Source organism: Papio anubis, chromosome 2 (assembly GCF_008728515.1).
Source record: "Papio anubis isolate 15944 chromosome 2, Panubis1.0, whole genome shotgun sequence".
Classification (NCBI taxonomy): Eukaryota; Metazoa; Chordata; class Mammalia; order Primates; family Cercopithecidae; genus Papio; species Papio anubis.
Window position 1 is genome coordinate 59,780,435 of NC_044977.1, and position 22,238 is coordinate 59,802,672.

Genomic DNA, 22,238 nt, shown 5'->3' on the forward strand with positions numbered 1-22,238 from the left:
AGAAACAGCTGTGCTTTCTGGTGAGCTCCAATGCCAAACATGTGGGCCTTGGAGCAGGCAGGATGTTCCATCAGCAGTCATTGTTCACACCTGTGCTCTATGGGCCAGGCATCAAGCCAATAGTAACACCTCCTTTCACCCCACAACAACCCTGTACCAAGCACACACCCATTTTACACCTGAGGAAGCTGAGGCTCGGAGAGGCACCACGCCCAGGGTCATGTAACCACAGGTGACAAAATGAAGATGCAAATGCAACCTGAGTGATTCCGTTTGACGGAGCCACACCATTTAAATCAATGCTGGGTGATTGGATTATATGTAATTTCTTTTTAATTAAAAACTTTTTTTTTTTTTTTTTGCCAGACACAGTGGCTCATGCCTGTAATCCCAGCACTTTGGGAGGCCGACACGAAGTGGATCACTTGAGGTCGAGAGTTCGAGACCAGCCTGGCCAATACAGTGAAACCCTGTCTCTACTGAAAATACAAAAAGTTAGTAGGGTGTGGTGGTGGGCAACTGTAATCCCAGCGACTTGGGAGGCTGAGGCAGGAGAATGGCTTTAACCTAGGAGGCAGAGGTTGCAGTGAGCTGAGATCGCGCCACTGCATTCCAGCCAGGGTGACAGAGTGAGATTCTGTCTCAAAGAAAACCCAAAAAACAAAACAAAAACATTTTTTTCCCCATAATGAACAGGATTGCTTGTGTTTTAAAAGGGAGTAACCAATCACGGCACTTGCAAATAACATTATATGTTGCCTGGAATCTGATTTAAATTATTCCATGGGGGTGGTGGTGCAAAAAATAAAGCAAAATTATCTGTGAATTGATAGCCCTTGAGGCTGAGTATTGGGTGTGACGTTCATTATCCTGTTCTCCTGTAGTGAACGTGTTTGAGAAGTTCCATGGTATTACAAAATTTTTTAATTTAAAATTTAATAAGTCTAAATTCAAGATAAATGAACTGGCCTGGGAATGCCCTGTCATGGGGGTAGCAGTCCTTCGCCCCACCCCACAGCTGAAAGCATTTTAAGGTCGGCTTCAAGAAGGTATTCATTAAGGCCTCCTGGTTCTGCTCTCCCTGAACCACAATGGCTCTCTCTGCGTCCGGGAGAACAATCTTCCCCCAGACTGCTGGCCAAGTCGAGACTGCGCATTAGGGATCCCACAGCCAAGTTGTGGTTTTATGACAGAGTTTGGAACCATATGTGGTTCACGCTCACTCTGTCCAGAGACTTGGGGAATCTCTCATAAATATTCTCAGCAAAGCCACATCCTGGGACACCCAGAAAACTGGCAAAGATGAGACCTCTGGCTTCCACAAGATGGCCAAGCATGTGGGAGTGGCCCCTCTGCACTGGCCCCCCTCAGGCCCAGCACATGCTGCTTCTGCCTGTCCCCAGAGTCCCTGGGGAGTTTGACTTGTCTTCCCAGACCCCTCTGAAACAAGGAGACCTCACCATGTACAGGCCTTCCCTGTCCTCGGACAAGTGGAATCACCTGTCCACTGGCCTGTATTAGATTGAGCTATAGTCATTCATTTAGTCAGTAATTATTTATTCAATTATTATTTATTGAGCACCAGCTATATGTACAGCCTTCCCTGTCCTCAAATAAGTAGAATCACCTGTCTAATGGCCTGTATTATGTCGAGCTATAGTCATTCATTTATTCAATAATAATTTATTAAGCACCTACTATATGTCCTAGGATTCTAGCATATAGCAGATAGATGGCCTAGGTAGCATATACAGCATATAAAAGACACAGTCCCCATATTCCAGGAGCTTCTAATTTCCTAGAGGAGAAAGGCAAAAACCATTAATTAATACTATTAATCATTTCATTATAATTCTGACAAATGCTTTAGAGAAGCACAGGCACTATGAGGGCATCAGGAATGTGATCTGATTGAGTGAGAAGGAAGGGAGTGGAGAGGATTCAAAGAAGGCTTCTTGAGCCTTGGCAACACAGTGAGACCCCACCTCTATCAAAAAAAAAAAAAAAAAAAGTCAGATATGGTGCCCTGTTTCTATCGTCCTAGCTACTTGAGAGGCTGAGATAGGAGGGTCTCTTGGGCAAAAGTCGAGGATGCAGTGACCTGTGACCGCACCACTGCACTCCAGCCTGGGCAGCAATGCGACACTCTGTCTCAAAACAAAACAAAATCAAAGCCTTCTTGGAGAGAATCAAGTTTAAATTGAGATCTGAACATTTGAGGCATTAGCCAGCCAATCAGAGAAAAGGGGGTTATTCTAGAGAGAGGAAGCAGCGTATGCAAAGATCAGATGGATCATGGCTCCTTCAAGGAAGTGAAACTCTACCGTGTGGACTGTGTGGTATGAGGAGTATGACAGGGAAGGAGATGGTAGAGATGGCAGAGAAGGAGCTGGGGGCAGGTCACGAAGGAGCTTGAAGGCCAAGTTAAGGATGATGGAGTGCTCATGAGGTAATAGGTGTGTGTGGAGGGGTGAGTAAATTGTACCTAAAATGAGTGCTTTCGTAGCTGGGGAGCTGATTGGGTCAGAACAAGGTAATGTGGATGCTGCAGGGACTAGGCCAGCCCGCACAGCACATTTGTAAGAATTAGGAGAAGGTGCCCCTCTGGGAAGATGCAGCCCCACAGGCCCATGCTTAGGAAAGGGACCTGACCTGAATTTCAGCCCTTGTATGCCTGAGCCAGCACCCTTGTGCAGTCAGCAACCTACACAACTGTATACAATGGCCACAGATGCCAGGGAATAGTCAGAAGGGTATAACAACATTTGTTGACAAATCTGTCTCCTCCACCTTAAGCACCTTGGGTTCTGAGTTCTTGAGCTCCATATCCATATTGTAACCTCAGTACACATAGGAGATGCTCCTATTATTTGTCAAACGGATTGTTCTTTGGCTACTTGTTTTTTCTTCAGACTTTCTGTCTTCTTGTCCTTCTAAATTCATAACGGCTTCCTCTTAATGCACTCCTGCTAGGGTTAGAAAGCACTGTGTTGGCTAGTTTAAGGTTTTTTTTTTTGTTTTTTTTTAAAGACAGGGTCTCGCTCTGTCACCCAGGCTTGAAGTGCAGTGGTGCGATCTCTGCTCACTGCAGCCTCCGCCTCCCAGGTTCAAGTGATTCTTGTGCATCAGCCTCCTGAGTAGCTGGGACCACAGGCATACACCACCACACCCAGCTAACTTTTATATTTGTAGTAGAGATGGTGTTTCGCCATGTTGCCCAGGCTGGTCTCGAACTCCTGGCCTCAAGCAATCCACCTTGGCTTCACAAAATGCTGGGATTATAGGCGTGAGTTACCACGTCTGGCTCACTTTGACTTTTTAATCCTGACATCTTACCCTCTGTCCATTCAACAGAAACTTGGCTATGGCCACACAGCTAGGAAGGTGGGCAAGTGGTGCTGGGTAGGAAACTGTCAAGCCCTGGGGGTGTGGTCCAGGCTGGATTCCCTACCTTCTGGTGGGGATTCTTGTGGCTTAATCTCCGTACTTTGGATCCGAGAATGTCAGAGCTGAAAGGAACCCTTTAGGGCCCCGTTTTACAAATGGGGCAACTGAGGCACAGAGAAGGGCTGGGAATTACTAGAAGCCACTGAGTAAGAGCCAGAGCAGAACTGGAAACTAGGTCCCTTGACATGTTTAGAAGAAGCAGCTAGCTAGATATCAGGAGTGGAAATTAGAAGAGAAAGACCGAGGAGGAGAAATGGCTCTCTGAGGAGGGTGTCTGACTGTGATGGCTATCAGTGGGGCTACGAGGGATTAGAGCAGGATTTGGGAGAGTCCTTGATCACTGTTCAAAGGGAAGAGAGGGCCAAGAAAATAGGACTTCACCAAGGAGTGGACAGCCCTCTAAACTGGAATCCATTAGGATCCAGCCTGGCCATAGATCTCCAGACGCTAAACAGAATGTCTTGTTCTGGGCCTGGTCAGTTTGGAAGTCCTTGGTCAGTAGCATTTGGCTGGGAGCAAGCTGCCGGATGGCCTGCTCTGAGAGCACTTGGTGAAATCAGAGGCAAGGCTTGGTTCCCCTTCCCGGGAGCCTGCACTCCAGGTACCTCTGTGAGGCCCCACTCCAGTTCTCTGTCAGCATCTGCTCGGGGCTTTCCTCCTTCTAGGTCTTCATCACAGCTCCTCCTATGTCACATTGCCTCGGGTCCCACCAGCACTGCCCTGAGCTGGAAAATCCCTCTGAGCCCGAGCAGCCCGTGACCATAGAGGCAGGAAACTATGACACTCGAGGCACACAGGGTGTGAGGTTTATTCTTGGTATGTGGTTGGGAAAGGCGGGGTTGAATGGGGGTGGGGTAGGATGGGATCCTCAAGAGAGATAGAGAAATCCAAAAAGAAGGAACCCCTTTGAGAATATCAGAGTAGTTTTCTTTTCTTTTTTCTTTTTCTTTTTTTTAATTTTTTTTTATTTATTTATTTATTTTTTTTTTGAGGCAGGGTCTTGCTCTGTCACCCAGGCTGGAGTGCAATGACGTGATCTTGGCTCACTGCAATCTCTGCTATCAGGTCAAGTGATTCTCCTGCCTCAGCCTCCTGAGTAGCTGGAACTACAGGTGCACACCACTGCATCCGGCTAATTTTTGTATTTTTTGTAGAGTCGGGGTTTCACCATGTCGCCCAGGCTGGTCTCGAACTCCTAGCCTCAAGTGATCTGCCCACCTCAGCTTCCCAAGGTGCTAGGATTACAGGCATGAGCCATTGCACCCTGCCTCAGAGTAGTTTTCTTTCCCAGCATGTTCCCTTTATTTCAAGCCCCTGGGATTGTCTCTCTTCCTTGGGGTAGCCTCTGGGGGTGGGGGAAGCAGGGGAGCATTTTAGGATCAAGGGTTCAGTCCCTCAATCAGGGACCCCAACCTATAGAGTTTAGTAGTAGCAATCGTAGTAACATAGGGAATATTGTAATTAACTCATCACTTTCTAGATGCCGGGTTTTAAGTATCTAGTACAGTGCCTGGAACACAGTAAGTCCTCAATAAATACAGTATGATTGTAATCCACCTTAAGAAGTGGCACGAGGCCAGGCAAGCCTGTAATCCAAGCCCTTTGGGAGGCCAAGGCAGGCGGGTCACTTGAGGTCAGGAGTTCAAGACCAGCTTGGCCAACATGGTGAAACCCCATCTCTACTAAAAATAGAAAAATTAACTGGACATGGTGGTGGGTGCCTGTAATCCCAGCTACTTGGGAGGTTGAGGCAGGAGAATCTCTTGAACCCAGGAAGTGGAGGTTTCAGTGAGCTGAGATCATGCCATTTGCCAGCATGGGTGACAGAGGCAGGAGTCCCAATCTCATTTTAGAGATGGGGAAACAGATTCAAAGACCACAAGTCATTTTTCCAACATGGTACAGCTGGCTATTCATTCGCCCACTGATTCAAAAAGTATGCATGGAGTCTTTGCTGTGTGGCAGCCGCTGCTCTAGATGAGAGGAATGGAGCCCTGAACATGGCCCCCGCCCTCAGGGTTTATCTGTGTGTGTTCTACTGAGGGGAGTCAGGTGGTGAACACATAGCAAGTCAATAAGGAAGGGAATGGGAATCGCAGATTGGAATGGAAAACAGGCATTGCAGGGGGATGTGGAAGAAGTGAGAACATGGCAGTGCTTTAGAAAGGAAGAGAAGAGAAGGCTTTTTAAAAATCTTTATTTTTTGTAGAGATGGGGTCTCTCTCTGTTTCCCAGGCTGGTCTCAAACTCCTGGGCTCAAGTGATCCTCCTATCTTGGCTTCCCAAAGTGCTGAGAGTGTAGTCATGAGCCACTATGCCCAGCCAAGGGAAGGCTTTTTAAGGGAGGTGACACTGGAGCTAGGATTTGGTAAGTGTGAAGGAGCCAGGGAAAGGTTGTTTACAGCAGAGGCAAACCAACAGCAAAGGCCTTGTGTGGGGAGAGAGCTTGGTTGGTTTTCAGGAGGTTCAGGGAGGCCAGTGGGACTGAGGTGAGCAGGGAGGTGCATGGGAGGGAGGGCGATGAGGAAACCGGTGGGACAGGGACACACCGGCCTTTGGGGCCACGGGAAGAGCTGGGGCTGTCAGTGGCAGAGGCTGCCACTCTGGATTTTAATCCCTCACTTCGGACCTCCATGGCCAGCCCAGGCTCTGCCCCTTTGGCCCCAGTCCTGACTCTGAGCTGGGCTTCGGCGGGTGTGACTCCCCTACGTCCCCGCTGGCCACAGCCCCCTCCACTCGCAGTGTGTCATAGGACAAGCAGGGCCACTCCTGTTTCCCGGCTCAGAGCCTGTCCAGGCCTGCAGATTCCCCACTGAGCAACAGAAACAACCCCTCGCTGGTGGGACAGCCAGCCCTAGAGGAGGGAGCAGCTGTCCAAACCCCCAAACACCTCCCTACCAGCTACCTGCGAGGCTTCTGGGCCTTCCCCCTTCCTCCACCCACCCTTCTCTCACACGTCAGCTGACCTGGGTTCAAATCCTGCCTCTACCTCCCATAAACACTAGGGCAGTGAGCAAGTTGGGTTTTATTTTGTTTGGTTTGATTTGGTAGAGGTGGGGTCTGGCTATGTTGCCCAGTCTGGTCTCGAACTTCTGGGGTCAAGCAATCCTCCTACCTCTGCCTCCTAAAGTGCTGAGATTACAAGCATGAGTCACTGTGCCCAGCCTGAGCAAGTCATTTAATCCCTCACCTGTGAGGTGGGATAACACCTATCTGCTCTCACAGGGCTGTCAGTGAACATGAAATATGATAAGAGTAATATCAGTTAGCACTGAGAGTCTACGCTGGGCCAGGTATGTGCCACTTGCCCTATACACTTTAACTCACTTTCCCTTTCTCCTCATAACAACAATATTGGGGAGTATTGTGATCAGAGCCAGCTTCATAGGCATGTGGCCTATGCAGTCACAGAGGGCCACCCCACACTTAGAAGGCCCCCACACTTGGTTTAATTCTCCACCAATACTGTCTTGAAATTCTTCTTCTTCTTTTTTTTTTTTTTTTTTTTTTGAGACAGAGTTTAGCTCTTGTTGCCCAGGCTGGAGTGCAATGGCATGATCTCAACTCACTACAACCCCCACCTCCCGGGTTCAAGCGATTCTCCTGCCTCAGCCTCCCGAGTAACTGAGATTACAGGCATGTGCCACCACGCCCAGCTAATTTTGTATTTTTTGTAGAGATGGGGTTTCTCCATGTTGGTCAGGCTGGTCTTGAACTCCCAACCTCAGATGATCCACCTGCCAAAGTGCTGGGATTACAGGTGTGAGTCACTGAGCCCAGACGAAATTCTTAATAATTTTTTTTTTTTTTTTTTTTTTTGCGATGGAGTCTCACTCTGTCGCCCAGGCTGGAGTACAGTGGCATATCTTGGCTCACTGCAACCTCTGTCTCCCGGGTTCAAGCAATTCTCCTGCCCCAGCCTCCCAAGTAGCTGGGACTACAGGTGCCCGCCACCACACCCAGCTAATTTTTGTATTTTTAGTAGAGACGGGGTTTCACCATGTTGGCCATGCTGGTCTCGAACTCCTGACCTTGTGATCCGCCTGCCTTGGCCTCCCAAAGTGCTAGGATTACAGGCATGAGCCACCACACCTGACCCAAAATTCTTAATAATTTTTAAAACAAGGTCCCTGCATTTTCATTTGCACTGTGTCCCACAAATTATATAATTGGTCCTGGTTACTGCATTAGCATCTATTATTGGCCATGTGCTGTTTAAGGCACTGTAGAGATAGGAGTGCACAAAACAGAATTCCCTACCCTTGTGGAATTTACTTTGCATCACTTCCCAGATGAGGCAACTGAGGTTCAGAGAAGGTAAGTTACCTGCTCAAAGTCACACAGTAAGTGGGTGTCCAAGTTCCAACTCAGAGCTCTTAACCATGATACAATTTCCCTCTTCTGACTGAGGCTGTAAAGTATTTAATATGACATCAAGCAAAGAAATAGCAAATAGCATTCTACACGCTTTAACTGGGTTAACTCATTTAATCACAACTGCCCCATTTTAGAGATGAGAACATGGAGGCTCAGAGAGGTTAGATACCTTGCCCAGAGTCACACTGCTATGAAGAAGCAGAGCTAAGACTAGGAACCTGGGTGTCTCGCTCAGAATTACGTTTCTAGCCACGCCAGCATGTTGCCTTCTGAAGGAATCATTCAGAAAATGGTGGCTTTTGCAATTCGTTTTAATCACCGTCATTTTCATTTTTGTCATTTTTGTCTTGTGTCTGGAGCCCCCACGCACAAGGCCTGACCCAAATTAATATGTACGCAATAAAAGGATTAACAAATGAATGAGCAGATCGAGGCATAAACCTGTGTGGTAACGGCTACAGTTGCCCCCACCACCACTACCACAACCACCCAAAATCTGACATGACTTATCACCAGGGCCTGACACCCAGCTTCTCTGTCTTGCCTTAAGCCAGTGATGAAATCTGTCATCGCTCAGGATGTAAAAAACAGGGTCGCGTCTTCCAGTAAACAGGCCAGGGCTGGAAGGTAGGGGGTGGGGAGGGGTGCCATGTGGAGGAGTCGTTCACAGTGATGGTTATCAATGAGTAACAAGCTTTCCTTTTCCTCCTGAGGTGATGACAGGGCTTGTGACAGGGCTTGTAGATGTCTCCCTCCCCTAAAGGCTGTCACTCTTTAGAGGGTCTCATCCTCCATGCTTGGGCTGCCATGCTTGGGCTGACTTGAGGAATTTATCAGTTAGGCAGGCCTTAAGTGTCAGGTGATTTCTGGGGTTTTGGGAGAGACCCCTGCACAGATTAGCACCTCCCATTATCCTCACTGACGTCTGACACCCCAATTCATTCATTCATTATCCAACGAATCGTTATTGCATGCCTACTATGTGCCAGACACTCTTCTAGGAACTGAAGATACAGCAGAGAATGAAACAGATAAAAATCTCTGGCCTCAGGGAGCTCATATTCCAGTCCAAGGCGCTTCCACTGGGAATTCTTTTGATTAGATGGTAGACACTGGGAACTTTATCTTGTCGGACATTGGATATGTTTGTACTCTTCTAAAAGCCATTGAACTTTGTCTAGGACAGAGTTAAGGTACTTTTTAATTGTTTCAGATGGGAGGGTAAATCTGGCACCTGTTACTCTATTTGGCCAGAATCCAAAGTTCTCTTCCACAGGTTTTTGTTTTTTTTTTTTTTTTCTTATAAGAAAGTCTTTAGGCCTGGGAGAGGCAAGACTTGAAATATCATCAGTCACTTATACCTTTTTATGAATGAGTTTATAAGAGCCGTTTTGAGGCACTGTGGTAATAGGAAATGAAGACCTGGAAGACACCGAAATAATATCTACGGTTCAGGAAATGAGATATTCACATAGCCATTATTTCATTTGAATTCATCTCATTCTTGGAAATATTCAAGCAAGAAAAGTGCTTCAATTTCCATGTTATGAGTGAGGAAAGTGAAGCTTGGAGAGCTTCACTGGCTCAAAGTCACACAGCTAATTAACACCCAGAGACACTGACCTTTTTAGAGATGGGGGTCTCACTTTGTCACCCAAGCTGCATGTGCAGTGGCATGATCATGGCTCACTGCAGCCTTGACGTCCTGGGCTCACTTGATCCTCCCACCTCAGCCTCCCAAAGTCCTGGGATTGCAGGTGGGAACCACCACTCCCCACAGAGCCTACTAACATTTACGTCAGAGTGCATTCTAATATAGCTTGGGGCAGGGATCACCATATGGGAAGAGCAAAGGGCACCTATGATCCCAAATACTTGTGCTGACTTGGTTGTTTTGCACACCGCTGGACTTGCCCCTTTGGCTTTGGGCCTGTCTGAGGAACAGCATCAGCTTCCTGGGGACACAAGTCAGTACTGCTTGTTCATGTGCCCTGAGTAGCAGCTATAGGTTAGGAAGACACACAGGACCAATCTGAAGATACCGCTAATTCCACAAGGGCAGGGACCATATCTATTTGGATCCCCACTGGGACCTCAGCACCTAGAACAGCACCTGACCCCTAGTAAGTTATCAAGGAATATTTGCTGAGCAGCAATAACAACAAAACACGTGAATAAATGAATCTGAGGGGTAAGCAGACGAAAAGGAATACCTACCTCAGTTGCTTCAGCTATAAAATGGGAGACAATAATCTTTTGCCTTTTACTGTTATTTTGATTTCACTGAAAGCAGGGGTTTTTGTCTGTTTTATTTATGCCCTATATATCCCCAGCATCTAAAACAGGGCCTGTCACATAGTAGGTACTTAATACATGTTTGTTGGATAAACAGATGCAAGCAAAACATCTAGGTTTTAGTGAACATGTGTGCCTAAAAAGGACCTAACATAGTACTGTGGTTAAGGGCGAGGAACTTGAAGTCAGGCCTGGGTTTGACTCCTGACTGACACTTATTAGCTGTGCGACATTGAGAAGGTCTCTGAGCCTCTGTTTCCTTGGGACATATAGTAAGAAGAGTCATCATCTCTATACTAGGGTATCCTGAGGATTAAACAAGGTCATGTATATAAAGTGCTTAGCATAATTCCAGCAGCAAATAAAATGCTCCAAACTTACTAAAGTTCTAATGTGTCTAGGGGCAGGGTGCAGCAGCTCACAGCTGTAATTCCAACCCTTTGGAAGGCTGAGGCAGGAGGACTGCTTGAGCCCAGGAATTTGAGACCAGCTTGGCCAATATAGTGAAACCTCATCTCTTTTTGATAAAGAAAGAAATTTTTATATAAAAATAATATGTCTAGGAGTGAGGATGCATTTTTATGGGCCATTTTTCTTCCTTAAGGACTTTTATCCCTAGGACTCCCCCAAAAGATTCCAGAATTTGTTCTCCTAAAAGATGAAGATGGATGGAAAATAAATACCAATCTAATCTCCCATTGGCAATTAAGATTCCCCTTGAGCCTGCAGGCAGCGCTCCATCCTACCCTGCACCTGCCTGAGCCTGAAGCAGCTAGATTCACTTGGGGGGCATGAAGCTCTGCTCAGCTGCCCTGGTCTTCGGCAGCCCTTTGAAGTTGGGATGTGTCTTTTCTTGTCTTGTGGTTGGCCTGGCCTCAAAGCTAACATGCAGCCCGTCCCTGCCCCAGGGTGAAATGGGTGCTCTCAAGATCTTCAGTGGAGATAGTGAAATCTAGCCCTCCAGCAAAAGCAGGTAAAGAGAATTCCCCCAGCTTTGTCATCTACCCCGAGGCCTGTCCACCTGCATCCTTGGCTCTATTCCAAGCCTGGATCTTGGCCAACTCAGATCCTGGACTTTTGGTCTCTCTGGCCTCAACTCTTTGGGCCTGTGGATGCCATAAGCATGTGTCCATTTTTGCCTTGGAAACTTGGTCATTATCAAGGGAAGATTCTGTGGCTTTGCAAAGAACACCCCACGAGGCTGACCTTCCTGTGGACTGCAGGAGATGAGGGGAGAGTGGTTTAGGAGAGTGATTAGACAGGCCTTTGACACCCTAACACAGAGAGGGCAGGAAGATTCAAAGATAAGTAGGCAGGGTGTGGGGCACAGGGAAAGCTCTCAATTCATTCAGAGAAAGCTCTCAAAGCAATTATTATGTTGATTTGAGTATATGGAGATTCCAGAACTAAATGTGCATATCTCTTTTCATATTCAAAAGTCCCACACAGATTTAAGGCTCATGGCATCCCACTTCCTTGGAGAATTTTCTGGAGCTTAAATTTCTCCAGGCTTCACAACCCTGTAGCTCTCTCCAGTGAAAGCTCTCCTGAAACGTATGTGTATGTGTATTCCTGTAGCTAGCAGATGTGCTTTCATTCATTCATTCAATCATATGAAGATAGGCAATACAGTCTAAGGTCAGGAGTGCACTTGAGGCCAGAAGGCTGGAGGTCCCTCTGACATTTACTAGCTGTGTGAGCTCAGAGAGGTTACTCTGCTGTAGCCCTCTCATCTCTAAAATGGGCATAATAGTCTGGAGGCAGTGGCTCATGCCTATAATCCCAGCACTTCGGGAGGGCGAGGTGAGATGATCACTTGAGCCCAGGAGTTTGAGACCAGTCCTGGTAACATACTGAATCCTGTCTCTACAAAAAATAGAAAATAAAAATTAGCCAGGCAGTTCCAGCCACTTAGGAGGCTGAGGTGAGAGGATTGCTTGAGCCCAGGAGTTTGAGGCTGCAGTGAGCTATGATCATGCCACTGCACTCCAGCCTGCATGACAGAGTGAGACCCTGTCTAAATCAATCAATCAATCAATCAGGCATAATAGTACCAACATTACAAGGCTGGGTGAGGGTTACCTAAATGAATACCCATGAATCACTTAAAATAGTGCCTGGCACATAGTAATCACTCAGTAACTAAGACGTTGCTCTTATTCTTTTTCAGCAAACATCTCTTAAGCACCTACCTTATGCCTGACCTTGTGTGTATAGTGATTACTGGGCTTATAGAGATAAAAGGTTGTGCTTGCCTTCCTGAATTTGCACTTCAGGCTCTGCACAAACCTTTGGTAATGTCTCTTCTTTTTTTGTAGGGAAACGTTCACTGATGAATTCATGAATGAAAGATGATTACTTTTTCCCTGATCAGGGCTTGGGCTGCTGTTTCACATGTACCATCTTAAGGACTGTGAGGCCCAAAAAAGGCTCTGCCACTTAGATACAAAGGCATTTCTCCTCCTCTGAGCCTCAGTTTCCTCAACTGTAAGACTAGGGTGGGGGAGATTTAATTCCTGACTTGCAGGGTTTGCAAAGTGAAACAAATGTGGCCAGGCTCACAGAGGCATGGTGAAGACTCAAGCGCCTCCTGTAGTGTAAAGAGTGAAGATGGCCTTTGGCTCCATGAAGGGTTTCCTAAGAGGGCAGGTACAGCTTCTTGGTCCCTGACACAATAGCACACACTAGGGCCAAGAGCAGGGTCTCATCACCTCACTCATAAACAGTGGCTGAGGTTGACACGGGGGATCCCTGTGGGAATCAGAACTCCTAGGACTGTAGGTGACAGAAACTCCTCTCCAGCTAGCCTAGGGGAAACTGATAAATGCAGGGTGAAGAATGTGTGGGTAGGGTATCTCCAGTAAGCCCAGGGGAAAGGCAGAGATGCAGCAGGGCCAGGGAAGCCAAGGGGCTCGCTCTCACTCTCTCTCTCTTTCTTTCTTTCTTTCTCTCTCTCTCTCTCTCTTCTCCCACCTTCCTTCCCTCCCTCCCTCTCTCTCTCTCCTTCCCTCTTGTCTCTCTCTGGGTCAGCCTATCAGCTCCATTCCCTCACGTCAGCCCTCTCTATGTAGCAGCAAACATAGCCTCCAAGAGAGAAACTGCATTTTCTTCCTTAGCTCCTGACTAAAAAATCCAGGGAAAGATCCTGATTGGCCCAGCTTGGGTCACGTGTTAACCCCACCCATCCCCAGACCTATTAATTATGGAGTGGTGGGGCGGGTGGAGATGTACACCATAGAAATTGTATCTGGGGTCCCACTAGACTTCGAGACCCCCCATGAGGGAAGCCACCACTTTAACCCTTCAGAATGTCTGACATTGTACACTTCACACACTTAGCACTTTCATTGTGCAGTGGCCCGAATGAATGTCATCTCCCCAATTAGACTATAAGCTCCATAAGATCCACAACTGTGTCCAATGCTATTTTCATTCTTTTCTCTTCCTTCGCACCGGCTCACCACACAGGAGACAGCAACACAGAGCACACTGCTAGTCACATGGTCACAGAATGTCCTAGATAAGGGGAGAGATCGAAGAACTAAGGCACAGAGACAGACAGCCATTTTCCCAAAGTCACACAGCTCAAATGAGGCTCTAGCTCGCCTGTGTACCTGCTAGCTTCTCCTCTCTCTTGAGGTTAAAGGCTCCACTTCTACCCCTACAAGGAAGCCCCTGCACAGCTCTAGTCACTTCCTGCCTCCCCAGGCTTATCTGGTACACTCTACACATCTTCAAGGTGGTTATTTTTATAGCTATTTTAATAGTCGCCTGAGGTGCCCACACTGATCTGCTTCCCTGTCAGTCTGGATAAAGGAATTTTTGACTCTGCATTCCAGCCAGGGTGGCCTCTTTTCTCAAACCCACATCCCCTCCCCTCACTTCCAGGGCTTTTGCATGTGCAGTTCCCTCTGTCTGGAACACTGAGTTTGTCTGCTAGGGCTACCTTGACAAAAGACCACAATTGGGGTGGATTAAACAACAGAAATGTATGATCTCAAGTTCTGGAAGCTAACAATTCAAAATCAAGGTGTCAGCAGATTTGGTTCCTTTGAGGCTGTGAGGGAGCATCAGTTCCAAGCTTCTCTCCTAGCTCCTGGTGTTGGCTCGCTATCTTCGGCATTCCATGGCTTGTAACAGCCAACGTCACCCTGATATCTGCCTTCATCTTCACATGACATTCTTCCTGTGCACATGTCTGTCTCCGTGTTCACATTTCCCCTTCTGATAAGAATACCAGTCAAGATTAGGGCCTACCCTAATGACCTCATGTTAACTTGATTATCTCTGTAAAAACCCTATTTCCAAATAAGGTCACTATCTAGGTACTCGGGGTTAGGACCCCAATGTGTTTTCCCCCATCTCAACGAGACAATACCCACTTACCCATCTATCTCAAGCAAACCTTCCCTGAACACCCCAGACCACTCCAGGCACTGTTGTCTGCTCTTTGGTGCTCTTCCTGCATATTGATACTGGATTGCTGGTATCTATCTGTGTAATTACCAGGTTGCTATCTGTGTCCCTCTCAGACTATCAGCTTCAGAAAGACAGGAGCATGACTCTTCTGTGCACCATTGTATCCCCAAAGCCCAGTACCTGGCATGTAAAGGTACCAATAAATAACTGTGTCCTGAATGAATGAATTATTGAGAGGTTAATATTTGCTAATTGCAAAAATGAATAGGAGGTTCTAAGTAAGGGCCTCAGAAGCAGTGAGGTTAATGTTTCCTCCAGAGAGAATGAATTTACTGTGGGATCCACGAGGGCTAAACCCCTGCCCTCACACACCCTCACCACCCTTTGACTAATGGTCATTGCCTCTTCCTCCCTCCCACCTGGTCACCCTAGGGAGAATCCATATCAGCCTGGCCATGCAGGGGAGGCCTCACAAAGCCCTGGGAAGCCAGAGGTGAGTCAGAAGGGATGGTAAGGTGAACAGCTCTGAAACCGGAACCCTGGCATATAGCTGGGGGCAGGAGGGTTCACCGAAGGTAATGGTGCTTGCTTTAAAATTCAAGGGGCCCAAGGGAGCATCATCTTTCAGGAAGGCACCACTAGTTGATAAGAGGCCAAGTGTGCCTCAAGCTCCAGGTACCTGAGGTTGCTGCGCTAGCACAGCCTGTGAAAGATGCCAAGGGTGGACTTGACTTTATAAGTCCTCTCCTCATCCCCCTCCCCATGATTGGGCACAACTGTAAGGGCCATAAGAACTTACCTTCTGTGGCCTTTACTTTTGCTTATATGAGCAGGGGGAGGTGGAGAGAGACCAGGTGGGCACCTTGAGGGACCCTCATTTGGCTGAATTACAGCAACTCAACCTGCCTCAAAGGAATTCCAGCCCCCTTGCTTCCTAGGGACCCTTGGGAATACCTCATAGGCAGCCGAATCCCAAAGGGAAAAATGAAGGTCTCCCCAAACCCAGCCCAGGACAAGGGCCAAGTTGGAAAAAATGACTTGGAGACCAGTCACCACGTTTTTCCCCAGTGAAAGGCTGACTCATTGCAACAGGCCTGGGCTGGCTGGGACTTGAGCCGGTGGCTTGGAACATGCTTGGACAGTGAGCGCCTTGTCTGAAAGGCAGACCGTGAGAAGCCACAGGTCAGGGGAGCCAAGGCCACTGCCCTAAGAAACACCCCTCGCACTGCCACGTGAGCCCCAGGGGAAGAAGGGGCCAGGTGGGTGTCCACGCTGCCTCCCGCTCAGACTCTGGAGATCTAGGCTCACCTTGCTGGATAAGATCTAGAGAGGCCTTAAGCCCCAGGGCAATTAAGCGCTAAGGTCCTGAGACATGAGTATTCTGATCCTTCCTCCCCATACGAAGTGCAAACTGAAAACACAAAGCTTAAAATAAATTTAGAGAAACCCCAATAAGGCCTCGATTTTAATCATAAAATGATCTCCATGTTTTTCTTTGAAATATCAAAAAGAAATTATTTTCCAATTTTGGGGAAATGGAAGGGAGCTGGGGCTGCTTTCCCAGTGTTTTGAGCACACACCAGGTCTACCTGATGGGTAATTCAGCAGTGTGCACACAGTGGGGAGCTTATCTCTGACCCTCTTCCCTCCTCATGCCTCTGTCCATTTTGACATCCTGGGCTCTTTCAGCAAGGACTTTTGAGTCATATGTTGAGTTAAATCCTGTCTGTGCCATCTGCTTGCTGTGTGACCTTGGGTGAGTCACTTAATCTCACTAAGTCTCAATTTCTGTAAATGTAAAAATGGAGATTGCACCAGATAATGCATGCATAGTGCTTAGTACAGTACTTAGCACACAGTCTGATTGATATATATATCAGAGAGATCTCATATATACACCACACACATATGTATATATTTACACTTTAGAGTGAATAAGTTCCTATAAATGTCATTGTTTCCTTTCATTTATTTTTTTATTTTCTTTTATTTTTAAGTTGAATTAAATTTTTATTTTGAGATGGGGTCTCACTCTGTCACCTAGGCTAGAGTGCAGCGGCATGGTCATGGCTCACTGCAGGCTAAGACCCTCTCACCTTAGCCTCCTGAGTAGCTGGGACTACAGGTCTATACCACCATGACTGGCTAATGTTTTAATTTTTATTTGTAGAGACAGAGTTTTTGCTATGTTGCCCAGGCTCCTTTCATTCATTCAATCAACAAATGCTTGAGCACCTACCACATACCTGATTGTAGCTAGATGCTGTATATTCTACATTAGGATTTCTTTTCATCCTCACAGCAATCTCTACAATATCACTAATATCCCCATTTGAAGGATGAGGAAACAGATTCAGGAAGGTGAAAGAACTTTCCCAAGGTCACACAGCAGAGTCTGGATTCACTTGTTCATTCAGGAAACATTGACTGAATTTCAGCTTTGTTTCAGGCTAGGCACTGGGAGCACTGCAGTGAATGAGTTAGGGCCCCCATCCCAGGACCCTCACAGCCTATTGAGTGTTCTTTGCACCTTTTTTGAACCCCTTTTCATCTCTCTAATTGTTAAGGTCCCTGTTAAAAGCTCCTATGTGCATGTGGGCAGGGAGAGCCTTCTCCAGATCTTCCATTCACCCTTTTAAGGGAGTTGCCTTCTTCCCAGGGTGTAGGGTTGGCCCTGCCCAAGGCTGAGCTGGCAAAACCAAAAAAGCATCCTGCCTCTCCTTTGCACATCATCCCCTCGGACTGCTAGGTGCAAATGTCCATGACAACCTTGAACTCCATTCTCGCCCCCCACTCCACTCCTCTTGTGGCACTTCATGATAGATATTACAGAAATACCACATGTTCATTATACAATTTTTAAAAAAAGGAAAATATAGAAAAGCAAAAATCTTAAAGAAACAATAACCAATAATTCTAAATCCTGCTAAGGTGGTTAAAATTTTATTGTATTGCCTGCCAGACCGTTTTCCTCTGTAACTACAATACAATTATTAAAATAATAATAACACTAATTTTAGCTAACTCTGACATGGAGCTTCCTCTGTGCCAGAGACTGTTCTAAGCATCTTAGACATTGAAACTCATTTAATCCTCACAACAACTCACTAGGCTAAATACTATTGTCCTCATTTTACAGTTGTTCAAAGTGAGGCAGAGAGAACATTTAGAAGCATACATATTATTATTTTTTTAAAATGGGACCAGTCTGAACATACTATTTTGCAGCCTACTTTTTCTCCCTTTACAACAAATAAAAAATAATAAATTTACTTTCCTAACATAATTTTTTGTGACTATTAGGATTCCAGTATTTGCATATATTGTAAGTTATTCAACCAGTCTCCTTCTCAGCCATTTTTCTGATTTTCTTTTTCTTTCCTTCCCTCTGTCCCTCCCTTTCTTCCTCCTTTTTTGTTTTACCTATGAATGGCACAAAGATGTCCAATCTTGTAGCTTAGTCTTTGAAAACCTGATTAATAACTTCTTGGCTGGGCGTGGTGGCTCAGGCCTATAATCCCAGCATTTTGGGAGGCCAAGGCAAGAGGATTGCTTGAGGTCAGGAGCTTGAGACCAATCTGGTCAACATAGCAAAACCCTGTCTCTATTTTTTATTTAAAAATTAATTAATTAATTTTAAAAATCGTATTTAGGATAACTCCTAGAAGTGGAATCATTTGGTCTCAAGTTATACATGTTCTAAGCTTTCTGACATCTCTTGCAAACTGCCTCCAAAACAGGCAACAACATTGGATTCTAAAGGAGGATGACCTGTGTCCCACGGAGTGATACCCATCAGAATGACAGATGCTCATGACATTGACCCAGCAATTCCATCTGGGAGTTTACCCCATAAATATTGTTAGAGACTTGCAAAATGACATGTGTATAAAATTACTTATTGCAATTCTGCTGGTGATAGCAAAAGATAAAAAATAATCCAGATGTTCATAATAGGGAACTAGTCAAGTAAATTATAGGACATCTATACAATGAGATACTGCGTAGTTGTAAAAAAGAATTAAAAGCCTTTCTATGTATTCATGTGGATAGCTCCTCAAGACATACTAAGTGCAGAACAGTGTGAACAGCATGCTATTTTTGTGTGTAAAAAGGGGACAAATGACAGCCCACATCCATATTTATATGCACAGGCATAAATAAACTCTATTTTAAAAAACATTATTATTTTTTGAGACAGGATCTCACTCTGTCACCCAGGCTGGAGTGCAGTAGCAACGATCATGGCTCACTCCAACCTGGGCTCAAACTATCCTCCCACCTCAGCCTCCTGAGTAGCTGGGCTTACAGGCATGCACCACCACACCCTGATAAGTTTTTAATTGTATATCTCACCATGTTGCCCAGACTGGTCTTGAACTCCTGGGCTCAAGTGATCCTCCCACCTTGGCCTTCCAAAGTGCTGAGATTACAGGTATGAACGAACATGGCTGGCCAATAAACTCTAAAGTAGTTAAAACAGTGCCTACTTGCCTACTTGTGGGTGAGTTTGGTGAAGGCATAGAGACCAGGATGATGGATAGGGACAGGGAACAAATTCTTTTTTCTGATCACTTTTTATATTTTTAAAATTTGAAAACAATCTATATTCTTATTTAGAGAACTAGTCTAAAAGGTTGCCTTTTTATACTGTTAAATATTTTTAGGTGTGATAATATTATAGTCATTTTTATAACACTTTTCTTTTAGAGATATATCCTAAATATTTTAGAAATATTTACAAATGAAATTATAGGATATCTGGATTTGCTTCAAAATAATACATGAGCAGGGGACATGGATGGGTATATATTACAGATGAAACTGACTTGGACATGAATTAATGACTAATGAAGCTGGGAGACTGATAAGTGGAGGGTTCATTATGCTATTCTATCTACTTAAAAAATTATTGAGGTGAAATCTACATATAAGTAACCATTTTAAAGTGAACAGGTCTATGCCATTTATTACATTCACAATGTTGTGCAACCCCCCTGCCCCATGGCTAGTTCCAAAATATTTCTATCACTGCAAAGTAAAATGCCTGTACCCATTTTATTCCCATTTTCTCCCTCCCTCATCCCTTGGCAACCATCAGTCTGTGTTGTGTCTCTATGGATTTATTTATTCTGTATATTTCATATGAGTGGAACCATAGAACATGTAACTTTTTTTGCCAGGCTTCTTTCCCTTATCATAATGTTTTTGAGGTTCATCCATGTTGTAGCATATACCAGTACTTTAATAATTTTTTTGCGGCTCTATAATACCTCATTGTATGTATATACCACAATTTGTTTATCCATTTAACTGTTGATTGACATTTAGGTTGTTTCCACCTTTTGACTCTTGTGAACAGTGCTATGAACATACGTGTCCATGTATTTGTTTGCGTTCCTGTTTTCAATTCTTTTGGGTATGTAACTCTTAGAAATGGCATCGGGTAATATGGTAATTCCATATTTAACTTTTTGAGGAACTGCCAAACTTTTTTCTATAGTGGTTTCATCATTTCACATTCCCACTGGCAATATATAAAAGCTTCAGACTTCTTCACATCCTCGACAACATTTGTTATTTCCCATTGTTTTGTTGTTATTATTATTAATATCATACCCATCCTAGTGGGTGTGAAGTGGTACCTCATTGTGGTTTTGATTTGCATTTCCCTGATGACTAATGACATTGAACATATTTTTATGCACTTGTTGGCCATTTGTATATCTTCTTTGGAGAAACATATATTGTTGTTTCTACTTTTGAATATCTTTTAAATTCTCCACAGTAAAAGAGATACAAAATATTAGATATTTTATTGAAAACTTTAAGAAACAGGTTTTTTTTTTTTTCCATCTGAGAAGAGAGTGGTTTTTCCCTCCTTTTTCCCCCCTGCTTGAATTCCCCTGAGACCCTTGCATAATTCCCACCCCCGCATCCCCATCCGCAATTCGGTTTCAAAACAACATATTTGCTCTTCAAACAAATAAGCACAAGTTTCTTCCCTTTTGCCTCCTCAAAAGTGGGTGCAGGCGTGGGAGAACAGGGCGGGGACTTAGGGTGGGCAGAGGCTGGCTGCCCTACTTCCTTTGGTCCTAGCCTGAGGCTGGTCCCCCTACCCAGCAGCCTTGTGACACCCTCATGTCCCACCTCCACATTTTTGCTGAGAATCCCCAGGGAAGGGAGGGCCCCATCTATAGTGGAAGAAACCTTCTGGGCCCAAATCCAGCCACATCACAAGACTGGATGGCCCAGCCGCGAGACGAGCATGTCAGTGGCTTCCATGGCCAATGGGAGAGGCTTCACCCAGCTCATGTTCTGCTGTGGTTGTCGGGCCAAACAGATGGCTGGGGATAAACAGGGGGTGGTGCTGGGTGGGGTGTGTGTTGGGGTGGCTTTGAATGGCCTCAGCCTCCCTCTGGATCCTAGGGAAAGAGGCGAGTGAGGTGAAGGCAGGGCCTGAGGAAGGGGCTGTCATTTGTGGCCTTCAAAACTTGTTTGTGATGTCTTTTCAGCAATAAAACTCTTGTTCAAACAAACTATTACAGCAGTAAGACAGAAAAAGGAAGCTGTTCCTGCCGATGAAGGGTGAGAAACCTGGAGCCTTCCCTCCCTGCACGCCACGTGGCAGATACCTCAGGGAAAGCTGGGTCTCAGGAGAACACGCCGATCCCGTTAACACACAGTCTTCCTATGAAACCATGTGGGAACTCAACACGTGCTGTCTCCTCTCTAACCTGAGATCCTGGCCCGTTCCACAAAGCGAGGCAGTCTCTTGTATACCCCGCACCAGCCAAGTACTGGGATGGTGGCCAAAGGGGAGAGACAGGCCAGGGTGTGGGTGGGCCAAAGAAATCTGAGAGGGACAGGAGCTGTGGTGGCCCGGTCTCTAAGCCTGCAGAGGCTCCCTTCCAGAGAGAGAGCTTGGAACTCAGTCTCTGCCTCCCTCCTTCTCTCCCTCCCTCCAGCAGAACTGCCCTGCCCCAGGTGGTTCACACCTTGCTAGTCCCCTAGGCTTATACCTTTCCTAACCTTAGGAGAGACATGAGAAAAGGAATCTCTCCCCTTCCCCACAGAATCCTTTTTTTTTTTTGAGACAGGATCTCTCTCTGTCACCCTGGCTAGAGCGCAGTGGTACAATCATGCTCACTGCAACTCTGCCTCCTGGACTCAAGTGATCCTTCCACCTCAGCCTCCCAAGTAGCTGGGACTACAGGCATGCACCACCACACCTGGCTAATTTTTGTATTTTTTGTAGAGATGGGATTTTGCCATGTTGCCCAGGCCGGTCTCAAACTCCCAGTCTCAAGTGATCCTCCCACCTAGGCCTCTCAAAGTGCTGGGATTACAGGCATGAGCCACCATGCCTGGCCCACAATACTTTGATATAGTTTCTTCAAGCCCAGATTCTGGTTCTTAGCACAGTCAACCTATGGAGTGCCTCCCCTGCCCCCCCATATTCCGTGATAGTCATGCTGGGTTAGTTTCTCTAACCAGAGGATGGGCCCATTCTTCGCTGTGGGATGGTGTGTGGGGACATTGGTAAGGAACAAATAAAGACTTGGGCAAATAACTTTATTATGAGGTTGGTTATCTCATCCACAGGCTGAGCATGATGCTCAGTACCGACTCCGCAGGGCTATTTGGAGGATTAAATGAGATAATGTGTATCAAAGCCCAACATCACAGGAGCTCCGTGT

At 46.0% G+C, this 22,238-nt stretch overlaps 1 long non-coding RNA gene across 2 annotated transcripts; it reads left to right on the forward strand.

Moving 5' to 3' along the window:
• Positions 1–602: 602 nt before the first annotated feature.
• LOC116273750 lies at positions 603–21,694 on the forward strand. 2 transcript variants are annotated; one of them, XR_004182122.1, is made up of 3 exons: positions 603–2,470; positions 14,971–15,031; positions 21,054–21,694. It is a non-coding gene; the product is annotated as an uncharacterized LOC116273750 (long non-coding RNA). The 2 variants fall into 2 exon arrangements; XR_004182121.1 differs by having other exon boundaries at positions 603–2,449.
• The last annotated feature ends 544 nt before the right edge of the window (positions 21,695–22,238 follow it).